The sequence below is a fragment of the Cherax quadricarinatus genome, chromosome 36 (genome assembly GCF_038502225.1).
Source record: "Cherax quadricarinatus isolate ZL_2023a chromosome 36, ASM3850222v1, whole genome shotgun sequence".
Lineage (NCBI taxonomy): Eukaryota > Metazoa > Arthropoda > Malacostraca > Decapoda > Parastacidae > Cherax > Cherax quadricarinatus.
In genome coordinates this window covers 10077062-10092907 of record NC_091327.1, presented here as the reverse complement: position 1 = coordinate 10092907, position 15846 = coordinate 10077062, and positions in this window count along the sequence as shown.

Genomic DNA, 15846 nt, shown 5'->3' with positions numbered 1-15846 from the left:
TTTTGATGAGCTGGAGAGAGGAGACAGCGGAGAAGAAAGTGATTACATAGCGGAAACGCTTAACTCTGGAGGTCCCAAGGTGGTAATAGCAGTGATGTATAACCCACCACAGAACACCAGGAGGCCAAGGCAAGAGTACGACGAGAGCAATAGAGCGATGGTTGACACACTGGCTACAGTGGCCAGAAGAGCTCATGCATGCAGGGCAAAGCTCCTGATCATGGGTGACTTTAACCACAAGGAGATCGATTGGGAGAACTTGGACCCGCATGGGGCCAAGATACAGGGAGGGCTAAGACGATGGAGGTGGTACTGGAAAACTTCATGTACCAACACGTAACGGATACTACAAGAGAGAGAGGAGAGGATGAACCAGCAAGGCTGGACTTAGTATTCACCTTGAGTAGTGCAGATATCGAGGACATCACAAATGAAAGACCCCTTGGGGCCAGTGACCATGTGGTTTTAAGCTTCGAATACACAGTAGAGCTACAAGTGGAGGGAGAAGCAGGAAGGCCAGGACAAATGAAGCCAAACTACAAGAAAGGGGACTACACAGGAATGTGGAACTTCCAGAACGGGGTTCAGTGGGACAGAGAACTGACAGGGAAGCCAGTTAATGAGATGATGGAATATGTAGCAACAAAATGCAAGGAGGCTGAGGAGAGGTTTGTACCCAAGGGTAACAGGAATAATGAAAAAGCCAGGATGAGCACATGGTTTACCCAAAGGTGCAGGGAGGCAAAAACCAAGTGTGCTAGGAAATGGAAGAAATATAGAAGGTAAAGGGCCCAGGAGAATAAGGAGAGCAGTCGTAGAGCCAGAAACGAATATGCACAGATAAGAAGGGAGGCCCAAAGACAATATGAAAATGACATAGCAGCGAAAGCCAAATCTCACCCGAAACTGTTGTACAGCCACATCAGGAGGAAAACAACAGTCAAGGACCAGGTAATCAGGCTAAGGAAAGAAGGAGGAGAGACAACAAGAAATGACCGTGAAGTATGTGAGGAACTCAACAAGAGATTCAAAGAAGTGTTCACAGAGGAGACAGAAGGGGCTCCAGAAAGACGGAGAGGTGGGGCACACCACCATGTGCTGGACACAGTGCACACAACCGAGGAAGAAGTGAAGAGGCTTCTGAGTGAGCTAGATACCTCAAAGTCAATGGGGCCAGATACCATCTCCCCATGGGTATTGAGAGAGGGAGCAGAGGCGCTATGTGTACCCCTAACAACAATGTTCAATACATCTATCGAAACAGGGAGATTGCCTGAGGCATGGAAGACAGCAAATGTAGTCCCAATCTTTAAAAAAGGAGACAGACATGAAGCATTAAACTACAGACCAGTGTCACTGACATGTATAGTTAGCAAAATCATGGAGAAGATTATCAGGAGAAGAGTGGTGGAACACCTAGAATGGAATGATCTCATCAACAGCAGCCAACATGGTTTCAGGGACGGGAAATCCTGTGTCACAAACCTACTGGAGTTCTATGACATGGTGACAGCAGTAAGACAAGAGAGAGAGGGGTGGGTGGATTGCATATTCTTGGACTGCAAGAAGGCGTTTGACACAGTTCCACACAAGAGATTGGTGCAAAAACTGGAGGACCAAGCAGGGATAACAGGGAAGGCACTACAATGAATCAGGGAATACTTGTCAGGAAGACAGCAGCGAGTCATGGTACGTGGCGAGGTGTCAGAGTGGGCACCTGTGACCAGCGGGGTCCCACAGGGGTCAGTCCTAGGACCAGTGCTGTTTCTGGTATTTGTCAACGACATGACGGAAGGAATAGACTCTGAGGTGTCCCTGTTTGCAGATGACGTGAAGTTGATGAGAAGAATTCACTTGATCGAAGACCAGGCAGAACTACAAAGGGATCTGAACAGGCTGCAGACCTGGTCCAGCAATTGGCTCCTGGAGTTCAATCCCACCAGGTGCAAAGTCATGAAGATTGGGGAAGGGCAAAGAAGACTGCAGACAGAGTGCAGTCTAGGGGGCCAGAGACTACAAACCTCACTCAAGGAAAAAGATCTTGGGGTGAGTATAACACCAGGCACATCTCCTGAAGCGCCCATCAACCAAATAACTGCTGCAGCATACAAACCTCAGAACAGAATTCCGACATCTTAATAATGAATCGTTCAGGACCCTGTACACCGTGTACGTTAGGCCCATATCGGAGTATGCGGCACCAGTTTGGAACCCACTCCTAGCCAAGCACGTAAAGAAACTAGACAAAGTGCAATGGTTTGCAAAAAGACTAGTCCCAGAGCTAAGAGGTATGTCCTACGAGGAGAGGTTAAGGGAAATCAACCTGACGACACTGGAGGACAGGAGAGATAGGGGGGACATGATAACGACATACAAAATACGGAGAGGAATTGACAAGGTGGACAAAGACAGGATGTTCCAAAGATTGGACACAGTAACAAGGGGACACAGTTGGAAGTTGAAGACACAGATGAATCACAGGGATGTTAGGACGTATTTCTTCAGCCACAGAGTAGTCAGTAAGTGGAATAGTTTGATAAGCGATGTAGTGGAGGCAGGATCCATACATAGCTTTAAGCAGAGGAATGATAAAGCTCACGGTTCAGGGAGAGTGACCTAGTAGCGATCAGTGAAGAGGCGGGGCCAGGAGCTCGGACTCGACCCCCGCAACCTCAACTAGGTGAGTACAACTAGGTGAGTACACACACACACACACACGCACATACACACACACACACACACACACACACACACACACACATACACACACACACGCACACACACACACACACACACACACACACACATACATACACACACACACATATACACACACGCACACACACATAATCACACACACACATAATCACACACACAAACACACACACACACACACACACACACACACACACATACACACACACATACACACACACACATAATCACACACACACAAACACACACAAACACACACACACACACACACACAGATACACACACACACACACACACACACACACACACACACACACACACACGCGCGCGCGCGCGCAAACACACACACACACACACACACACACACACACACACATGCCTAGACAGAAGGGGCTCCAGAAAGACGGAGAGGTGGGGTACACCACCAAGTGCTGGACACAATACACACAACCGAGGAAGAAGTGAAGAGGCTTCTGAGTGAGCTAAATACTTCAAAGGCAATGTGGCCGGATAACATCTCCCCATGGGTCCTGAGAGAGGGAGCAGAGGTGCTATGTGTACCCCTAACAACAATATTCAATACATCTATCGAAACAGGGAGATTGCCTGAGGCATGGAAGACAGCAAATGTAGTCCCAGTCTTTAAAAAAGGAGACAGACATGATGCACTAAACTACAGACCAGTGTCACTGACATGTATATTATGCAAAGTCATGGAGAAGATTATCAGGAGAAGAGTGGTGGAACACCTAGAAAGGAATGATCTCATCAACAGCAGCCAACATGGTTTCAGGGACGGGAAATCCTGTGTCACAAACCTACTGGAGTTCTATGACATGGTGACAGCAGGGAATACTTGTCAGGAAGACAGCAGCGAGTCATGGTACGAGGCGAGGCGTCAGAGTGGGCACCTGTGACCAGCGGGGTCCCACAGGGGTCAGTCCTAGGACCAGTGCTGTTTCTGGTATTTGTGAACGACATGAAGGAAGGAATAGACTCCGAAGTGTCCCTGTTTGCAGATGACATGAAGTTGATAAGAAGAATTCATTCGATCGAAGACCAGGCAGAACTGCAAAGGGATCTGGACAGGCTGCGGACCTGGTCCAGCAACTGGCTCCTGGAATTCAACCCCACCAAGTGCAAAGTCATGAAGATTGGGGAAGGGCAAAGAAGACCTCAGACGAAATACAGTCTAGGGGGCCAGAGACTACAAACCTCACTCAAGGAAAAAGATCTTGGGGTGAGTATAACACCAGACACATCTCCTGAAGCGCACATCAACCAAATAACTGCTGCAGCATATGGGCACCTAGCAAACCTCAGAACAGCATTCCGACATCTTAATAAGGAATCGTTCAGGACTCTGTACACCGTGTACGTTAGGCCCATATTGGAGCATGCGGCACCAGTCTGGAACCCACACCTAGCCAAACACGTAAAGAAACTAGAGAAAGTGCAAAGGTTTGCAACAAGACTAGTCCCAGAGCTAAGAGGTATGTCCTACGAGGAGAGGTTTAGGGAAGTCAGCCTGATGACACTGGAGGACAGGATGTTCCAGAGATTGGACACAGCAACAATGGGACACAGTTGGAAGTTGAAGACACAGATGAATCACAAGGATGTTAGGAAGTATTTCTTCAGCCACAGAGTAGTCAGGAAGTGGAATAGTTTGGGAAGCGATGTAGTGGAGGCAGGATCCATACATAGCTTTAAACAGAGGTATGATTAAGCTCATGGCTCAGGGAGAGTGACCTAGTAGCGACCAGTGAAGAGGCGGGGCCAGGAGCTTGGACTCGACCCCTGCAACCTCACCTAGGTGAGTACAGCTAGTTGAGTACACACACACACACACACACACACACACACACACACACACACACATACACACACACACACACACACACACACACACACACACACACACACACACACACACACACACACACACACACACACACACACACACACACACACACACACACACACACACACACACACACACACACACACGCACACACACATACACACACACAATGACATGATGGAAGGGATAGACTCAGAGGTGTCACTGTTCGCAGATGATGTGAAGTTAAAAAGGAGAATTAAATCAAATGAGGACCAGGCAGGACTTCAAAGAGACCTGGAGAGGCTGGACACGTGGTCCAGCAACTGGCTTCTTTAATTCAACTCCTCAAAATGTAAAGTCATGAAGGTCGGAGAAGTGCAAAGAAGACCGCAGACAGAGTATAGACTAGGTGGCCAATGACTGCAAACCTCGCTCAAGGAGAAAGATCTAGGGGTGACCATAACACCGAGCATGTCTCCGGAGGCACACATCAACCAGATAACTGCTGCAACATACGGGCGCCTGGCAAACCTGAGAACAGCGCTCCGATGCCTTAGTAAGGAATCGTTCAAGACACAGGTACACTGTGTACATGAGGCCCATACTGGAGTATGCAGCACCAGACTGGAACTCACACCTTCTCAAATACGTCAAGAAATTAGAGGAAGTGAAAAGGCTTGTAACAAGGCTGGTTCCGGAGCTCAGGGGTATGTCCTACGAAGAAAGGTTGAGGGAAATCGGACCGACGACATTAGAGGACAGGCGGGTCAGGGGAGACATGAGACATGATAACGACATACAAAATACTGAGTGGAATAGATAAGGTAGAAAGAGACAGGTTGTTCCAAAGAGGGGACACAGAAACAAATGGTCACAATTGGAAGCTGAACACTCAGACGAGTCAGAGGGATGTTAGGAAGTATTTCTTCAGTCATAGAGTCGTCAGGAAGTGGAATAGCCTAAAAAGTGATGTAGTGGAGGCAGGAACCATACATAGCTTTAAGACGAGGTATGACAAAGCTTTGGAAGCAGAGAAAGGGAGGACCTATAAGCGATCAGTGAAGAGGCGGGGCCTCTGCAACCACAATTAGGTGAGTACATGACTGAGGAGTGAGAGTCAAGGTATACATCGCAGATGATGTGAAATTCATGAAGTGAATACAACGAAGATCACAATTAGCTCAAGGTTCTCTAAGCTACAATAATCACTTCCGGTTCTGGGGTCACTAACAACACAGATCACATCTAGTTATGGGGTCACTAACAACACAGATCACATCTAGTACTGGTGTCACTAACAACACAGATCACATCTAGTTATGGGGTCACTAACAACACAGATCACATCTAGTTATGGGGTCCCTAACGACACAGATCACATCTAGTTCTGCGCTCACTAACAACACAGACCACATCTAGTTATGGGCTCACTAACAACACAGACCACATCTAGTAATAGGGTCACTAACAACACAGATCACATCTAGTTCTGGGGTTACTAACAACGCAGATCACATCTAGTTATGGGCTCACTAACAACACACATCACATCTAGTTATGGGGTCACTAACAACACAGATCACATCTAGTTATGGGGTCACTAACAACACAGATCACATCTAGTTCTGGGGTCACTAACAACACAGATCACATCTAGTTCTGGGGTCACTAACAACACAGATCACATCTAGTTCTGGGGTCACTAACAACACAGATCACATCTAGTTCTGGGGTCACTAACAACACAGATCACATCTAGTTATGGGGTCACTAACAACACAGATCACATCTAGTTATCGGGTCACTAACAACACAGATCACATCTAGTTCTGGGGTCACTAACAACACAGATCACATCTAGTTCTTGGCTCACTAACAACACAGATCACATCTAGTTACGGGCTCACTAACAACACAGATCACATCTAGTTCTGGGGTCATTAACAACGCAGATCACATCTAGTTATGGGGTCACTAACAACACACATCACATCTATTTATGGGGTCTCTAACAACACAGATCACATCCAGTTCTGGGGTCACTAACAACAGAGATCACATCTAGTTCTGTCACTAACAACACAGATCACATCTAGTCACTAACAACACAGATCACATCTAGTTCTGGGGTGACTAACAACACAGATCACATCTAGTTACTGGGTCACTAACAACACAGATCACATCTAGTTCTGGGGTCACTAACAACACAGATCACATCTAGTTCTGTGGTCACTAACAACACAGATCACATCTAGTTATGGGATCACTAACAACACAGATCACATCTAGTTCTGGGGTCACTAACAACACAGATCACATCTAGTTATGGGATCACTAACAACACAGATCACATCTAGTTCTGTGGTCACTAACAACACAGATCACATCTAGTTATGGGATCACTAACAACACAGATCACATCACTAACAACACAGATCACATCAAGTTCTGGGGTCACAAACAACACAGATCACATCTAGTTCAGGGCTCACTAACAACACAGATCACATCTAGTTCTGGGCTCACTAACAACTCAGATCACATCTAGTTCTGTGGTCACTAACAACACAGATCACATCTAGTTCTGGGGTCATTAACAGAACAGATCACATCTAGTTCTGGGGTCACTAACAACACAGATCACATCTAGTTCTGGGGTCACTAACAGCACAGATCACATCTAATTCTGGGCTCACTAACCACAGAGACCACATCTAGTTATGGCCTCACCAACAACACAGATCACATCTAGTTCTTTTGTCACTAACAACACAGATCACATCTAGTTCTGGGGTCACTAACAACACAGATCACATCTAGTTATGGAGTCACTAAAAACACTGATTACATCTAGGTCTGGGGTCACTAACAACACAGATCACATCTAGTTATCGGGTCACTAACAACACAGATCACATCTAGTTCTGGGCTCACTAACAACACAGATCACATCTAGTTCTGGGCTCACTAACAACACAGATCACATCTAGTTACGGGCTCACTAACAACACAGATCACATCTAGTTATGGGCTCAATAGCACCACACATCACATCTATTTATGGGGTCACTAACAACACACATCACATCTAGTTCTGGGGTCACTAACAACAGAGATCACATCTAGTTCTTGGGTCACTAACAACACAGATCACATCTAATTCTGGGCTCACTAACAACACAGATCACATCTAGTTATGGGCTCACTAACAACACAGATCACATCTAGTTCTGGGGTCACTAACAACACAGATCACATCTAGTTCTGGGCTCACTAACAACACAGATCACATCTAGTTCTGGGGTCACTAACAACACAGATCACATCTAGTTATGGGGTCACTAACAACACAGATCACATCTAGTTATGGGGTCACTAACAACACAGATCACATCTAGTTCTGGGGTCACTAACAACACAGATCACATCTAGTTCTGGGGTCACTAACAACACAGATCACATCTAGTTCTGGGGTCACTAACAACACAGATCACATCTAGTTCTGGGGTCACTAACAACACAGATCACTTCTAGTTCTGGGGTCACTAACAACACAGATCACATCTAGTTCTGGGGTCTCTAACAACACAGATTACATCTAGTTCTGGGGTCACTAACAAAACAGATCACATCTAGTTCTGGGGTCACAAACAACACAGATCACATCTAGTTCCGGGCTCACTAACAACACAGATCACATCTAGTTCTGGGCTCACTAACAACACAGATCACATCTAGTTCTGTGGTCACTAACAACACACATCACATCTAGTTCTGGGGTCACTAACAACACAGATCACATCTAGTTCTGGGCTCACTAACAACACAGATCACATCTAGTTCTGTGGTCACTAACAACACAGATCACATCTAGTTCTGGGGTCACTAACAACACAGATCACATCTAGTTCTTGGGTCACTAACAACACAGATCACATCTAATTCTGGGCTCACTAAAAACGCAGATCACATCTAGTTATAGTCTCACCAACAACACAGATCACATCTAGTTCTGGTGTCACTCACATCTAGTTCTGGGGTCACTAACGACACAGATCACATCTAGTTATGGGCTCACTAACAACAGAGATCACATCTAGTTATGGGCTCACCAACAACACAGATCACATCTAGTTCTTTTGTCACTAACAACACAGATCACATCTAGTTCTGGGGTAACTAACAACACAGATCACATCCAGTTATGGGCTCATTAACAACACAGATCACATCTAGTTCTGGGGTCACTAACAACACAGATCACATCTAGTTATGGGCTCACTAACAACACAGATCACATCTAGTTCTGGGGTCACTAACAACACAGATCACATCTAGTTCTGGGCTCACTAACAACACAGATCACATCTAGTTATGGGCTCACTAACAACACAGATCACATCTAGTTATGGGCTCACTAACAACACAGATCACATCTAGTTCTGGGGTCACTAACAACACAGATCACATCTAGTTCTGGGCTCACTAACAACACAGATCACATCTAGTTCTGGGGTCACTAACAACACAGATCACATCTAGTTCTGGGGTCACTAACAAAACAGATCACATCTAGTTCTGGGGTCACAAACAACACAGATCACATCTAGTTCCGGGCTCACTAACAACACAGATCACATCTAGTTCTGGGCTCACTAACAACACAGATCACATCTAGTTCTGTGGTCACTAACAACACAGATCACATCTAGTTCTGGGGTCACTAACAGCACAGATCACATCTAGTTCTGGGCTCACTAACAACACAGATCACATCTAGATCACATCTAGTTCTGGGGTCACTAACAACACAGATCACATCTAGTTCTGGGGTCACTAACAACACAGATCACATCTAGTTCTGGGGTCACTAACAACACAGATCACATCTAGTTCTGGGGTCACTAACAACACAGATCACATCTAGTTCTGGGGTCACTAACAACACAGATCACATCTAGTTCTGGGCTCACTAACAACACAGATCACATCTAGTTCTGGGGTCACTAACAACACAGATCACATCTAGTTCTGGGGTCACTAACAACACAGATCACATCTAGTTCTGGGGTCACTAACAACATCGATCACATCTAGTTCTGGGGTCACTAACAACACAGATCACATCTAGTTATCGGGTCACTAACAACACAGATCACATCTAGTTCTGGGGTCACTAACAACACAGATCACATCTAGTTCTGGTGTCACTAACAACACAGATCACATCTAGTTCTGGGCTCACTAACAACACAGATCACATCTAGACATGGGCTCACTAACAACACAGATCACATCTAGTTATGGGGTCACTAACAACACAGATCACATCTAGTTCTGGGGTCACTAACAACACAGATCACATCTAGTTCTGGGGTCACTAACAACACAGATCACATCTAGTTATGGGCTCACTAACAACACAGATCACATCTAGTTCTGGGCTCACTAACAACACAGATCACATCTAGTTCTGGGGTCACTAACAACACAGATCACATCTAGTTCTGGGGTCACTAACAACACAGATCACATCTAGTTCTGGGCTCACTAACAACACAGATCACATCTAGTTCTGGGGTCACTGACAACACAGATCACATCTAGTTCTGGGGTCACTAACAACACAAATCACATCTAGTTATGGGCTAACTAACAACACAGATCACATCTAGTTCAGGGCTCACTAACAACATAGATCACATCTATTTCTGGGGTCTCTAACAACACTGATCACATCTAGTTATGGGCTCACTAACAACACAGATCACAACAAGTTATGGGCTCACTTACAACACAGATCACATCTAGTTATGGGGTCACTAACAACACAGATCACATCTAGTTCTGGGGTCACTAACAACACAGATCACATCTAGTTCTGGGGTCACTAACAACACAGATCACATCTAGTTCTGGGGTCACTAACAACACAGATCACATCTAGTTCTGGGGTCACTAACAACACAGATCACATCTAGTTACGGGGTCACTAACAACACAGATCACATCTAGTTCTGGGCTCACTAACAACACAGATCACATCTAGTTCTGTGGTCACTAACAACACAGATCACATCTAGTTCTGGGGTCACTAACAACACAGATCACATCTAGTTCTGGGGTCACTAACAACACAGATCACATCTAGTTCTTGGGTCACTAACAACACAGATCACATCTAATTCTGGGCTCACTAACAACACAGATCACATCTAGTTATAGTCTCACCAACAACACAGATCACATCTAGTTCTGGTGTCACTAACAACACTGATCACATCTAGTTCTGGGGTCACTAACAACATCGATCACATCTAGTTATGGAGTCACTAAAAACACTGATTACATCTAGTTCTGGGGTCACTAACAACACAGATCACATCTAGTTATCGGGTCACTAACAACACAGATCACATCTAGTTCTGGGGTCACTAACAACACAGATCACATCTAGTTATCGGGTCACTAACAACACAGATCACATCTAGTTCTGGGCTCACTAACAACACAGATCACATCTAGTTCTGGGCTCACTATCAACACAGATCACATCTAGTTACGGGCTCACTAACAACACAGATCACATCTAGCTCTGGGGTCACTAACAGCGCAGATCACATATAGTTATGGGCTCACTAGCAACACACATCACATCTATTTATGGGGTCACTAACAACACAGATCACATCTAGTTCTGGGGTCACTAACAACAGAGATCACATCTAGTTCTGGGGACACTAACAACACAGATCACATCTAGTTCTGGGGTCACTAACAACACAGATCACATCTAGTTCTGGGGTCACTAACAACACAGATCACATCTAGTTCTGGGCTCACTAACAACACAGATCACATCTAGTTATGGGCTCACTAACAACACAGATCACAACTTGTTATGGGGTCAGTGACAACACAGATCACATCTAGTTTTGGGCTCACTAACAACACAGATCACATCCAGTTCTGTGGTCACTAACAACACACATCACATCTAGTTCTGGGGTCACTAACAACACAGATCACATCTAGTTCTGGGCTCACTAACAACACAGATCACATCTAGTTATGGGCTCACTAACAACACAGATCACATCTAGTTATGGGCTCACTAACAACACAGATCACATCTAGTTATGGGGTCACTAACAACACAGATCACTTCTAGTTATGGGGTCACTAACAACACAGATCACATCTAGTTCTTGGGTCACTAACAACACAGATCACATCTAGTTATGGGGTCACTAACAACACAGATCACATCTAGTACTGGTGTCACTAACAACACAGATCACATCTAGTACTGGGGTCACTAACAACACAGATCATATCTAGTTTTGGGGTCACTAACAATACAGATCACTTCTAGTTCTGGGGTCACTAACAACACAGATCACATCTAGTTCTGGAGTCACTAACAACACAGATCACATCTAGTTCTGGGCTCAGTAACAACACAGATCACATCTAGTTCTTGGGTCACTAATAACACAGATCACATCTAGTTCTGGGGTCACTAAAAACACAGATCACATCTAGTTATGGGCTCACTAACAACACAGATCACATATAGTTCTGGGGTCACTAACAACACAAATCACTTCTAGTTATGGGCTCACTACCAACAGAGATCACATCTAGTTCTGGGGTCTCTAACAACACAGATTACGTCTAGTTCTGGGGTCACTAACAACACAGATCACATCTAGTTCTGGGGTCACTAACAACATCGATCACATCTAGTTCTGGGGTCACTAACAACATCGATCACATCTAGTTCTGGGGTCACTAACAACACAGATCACATCTAGTTATGGGCTCACTAACAACACAGATCACATCTAGTTCTGGGGTCACTAACAACACAGATCACATCTAGTTCTGGGGTCACTAACAACACAGATCACATCTAGTTCTGGGCTCACTAACAACACAGATCACATCTAGTTCTCGGGTCACTAACAACACAGATCACATCTAGTTCTGGGGTCACTAACAACACAGATCACATCTTGTTCTGGGCTCACTAACAACACAGATCACATCTAGTTCTGGGATCACTAACAACACCCATCATATCTAGTTGGGGGGCACTAACAACACAGATCACATCTTGTTCTGGGCTCACTAACAACACAGATCACATCTAGTTCTGGGATCACTAACAACACAGACAACATCTAGGTTTGGGGTCACTGCCAACACAGATCACATCTAGTTCTGGGCTCACTAACAACACAGATCACATCTAGTTCTCGGGTCACTAACAACACACATCATATCTAGTTGGGGGGCACTAACAACACAGATCACATCTAGTTCTGGGCTCACTAACAACACAGATCACATCTAGTTATGGGCTCACTAACAACACAGATCACAACTTGTTATGGGCTCAGTGACAACACAGATCACATCTAGTTTTGGGCTCACTAACAACACAGATCACATCTAGTTCTGGGCTCACTAACAACACAGATCACATCTAGTTATGGGCTCACTAACAACACAGATCACATCTAGTTCTGGGGTCACTAACAACACAGATCACATCTAGTTCTGGGGTCACTAACAACACAGATCACATCTAGTTCTGGGGTCACTAACAACACAGATCACATCTAGTTATGGGCTCACTAACAACACAGATCACATCTAGTTCTGGGGTCACTAACAACACAGATCACATCTAGTTCTGGGCTCACTAACAACACAGATCACATCTAGTTCTGGGCTCACTAACAACACAGATCACATCTAGTTATGGGCTCACTAACAACACAGATCACATCTAGTTCTGGGGTCACTAACAACACAGATCACATCTAGTTCTGGGGTCACTAACAACACAGATCACATCTAGTTCTGGGGTCACTAACAACACAGATCACATCTAGTTCTGGGGTCACTAACAACACAGATCACATCTAGTTACGGGGTCACTAACAACATAGATCACATCTAGTTCTGGGCTCACTAACAACACAGATCACTTCTAGTTATGTGGTCACTAACAACACAGATCACATCTAGTTCTGGGGTCACTAACAACACAGATCACATCTAGTTCTGGGGTCACTAACAACAGAGATCACATCTAGTTCTGGGGACACTAACAACACAGATCACATCTAGTTCTGGGGTCACTAACAACACAGATCACATCTAGTTCTGGGGTCACTAACAACACAGATCACATCTAGTTCTGGGCTCACTAACAACACAGATCACATCTAGTTCTGGGGTCACTAACAACACAGATCACATCTAGTTCTGGGGTCACTAACAACACAGATCACATCTAGTTCTGGGGTCACTAACAACATCGATCACATCTAGTTCTGGGGTCACTAACAACACAGATCACATCTAGTTATCGGGTCACTAACAACACAGATCACATCTAGTTCTGGGGTCACTAACAACACAGATCACATCTAATTATCGGGTCACTAACAACACAGATCACATCTAGTTCTGGGCTCACTAACAACACAGATCACATCTAGTTACGGGCTCACTAACAACACAGATCACATCTAGTTCTGGGGTCATTAACAACGCAGATCACATCTAGTTATGGGGTCACTAACAACACACATCACATCTATTTATGGGGTCTCTAACAACACAGATCACATCCAGTTCTGGGGTCACTAACAACAGAGATCACATCTAGTTCTGGGGTCACTAACAACACAGATCACATCTAGTTCTGGGGTCACTAACAACACAGATCACATCTAGTTCTGGGCTCACTAACAACACAGATCACATCTAGTTCTGGGGTCACTAACAGCACAGACCACATCTAGTTCTGGGGTCACTAACAACACAGATCACATCTAGTTCTGGGCTCACTAACAACAGAGACCACATCTAGTTATGGGCTCACCAACATCACAGATCACATGTAGTTCTGGGCTAACTAACAACACAGATCACATCTAGTTATGTGCTCACTAACAACACAGATCACATCTAGTTATGGGCTCACTAACAACACACATCACATCTAGTTATGGGGTCACTAACAACACAGATCACATCTAGTTATGGGGTCACTAACAACACAGATCACATCTAGTTATGGGGTCACTAACAACACAGATCACATCTAGTTATGGGGTCACTAACAACACAGATCACATCTAGTTCTGGGGTCACTAACAACACAGATCACTTCTAGTTCTGGGGTCACTAACAACACAGATCACATCTAGTTCTGGGGTCTCTAACAACACAGATTACATCTAGTTCTGGGGTCACTAACAACACAGACCACATCTATTTCTGGGGTCACAAACAACACAGATCACATCTAGTTCTGGGCAAATTAACAACACAGATCACATCTAGTTCGGGCTCACTAACAACACAGATCACATCTATTTCTGTGGTCACTAACAACACAAATCACATCTAGTTCTGGGGTCACTAACAACACAGATCACATCTAGTTCTGGGGTCACTAACAACACAGATCACATCTAGTTCTGGGGTCACTAACAACACAGATCACATCTAGTTATAGTCTCACCAACAACACAGATCACATCTAGTTCTGGTGTCACTAACAACACTGATCACATCTAGTTCTGGGGTCACTAACAACACAGATCACATCTAGTTATCGGGTCACTAACAACACAGATCACATCTAGTTCTGGGGTCACTAACAACACAGATCACATCTAGTTCTGGGGTCACTAACAACACAGATCACATCTAGTTCTGGGCTCACTAACAACACAGATCACATCTAGTTCTGGGCTCACTAACAACACAGATCACATCTAGTTCTGGGCTCACTAACAACACAGATCACATCTAGTTATGGGCTCACTAACAACACAGATCACATCTAGTTATGGGCTCACTAACAACACAGATCACATCTAGTTCTGGGGTTACTAACAACGCAGATCACATCTAGTTATGGGCTCACTAACAACACACATCACATCTAGTTATGGGGTCACTAACAACACAGATCACATCTAGTTATGGGGTCACTAACAACACAGATCACATCTAGTTCTGGGGTCACTAACAACACAGATCACATCTAGTTCTGGGGTCACTAACAACACAGATCACATCTAGTTCTGGGGTCACTAACAACACAGATCACATCTAGTTCTGGGCTCACTAACAACACAGATCACATCTAGTTCTGGGGTCACTAACAACACAGATCAATCACAACACAGATCACATCTAGTTCTGGGCTCACTAACAACACAGATCACATCTAGTTCTGGGCTCACTAACAA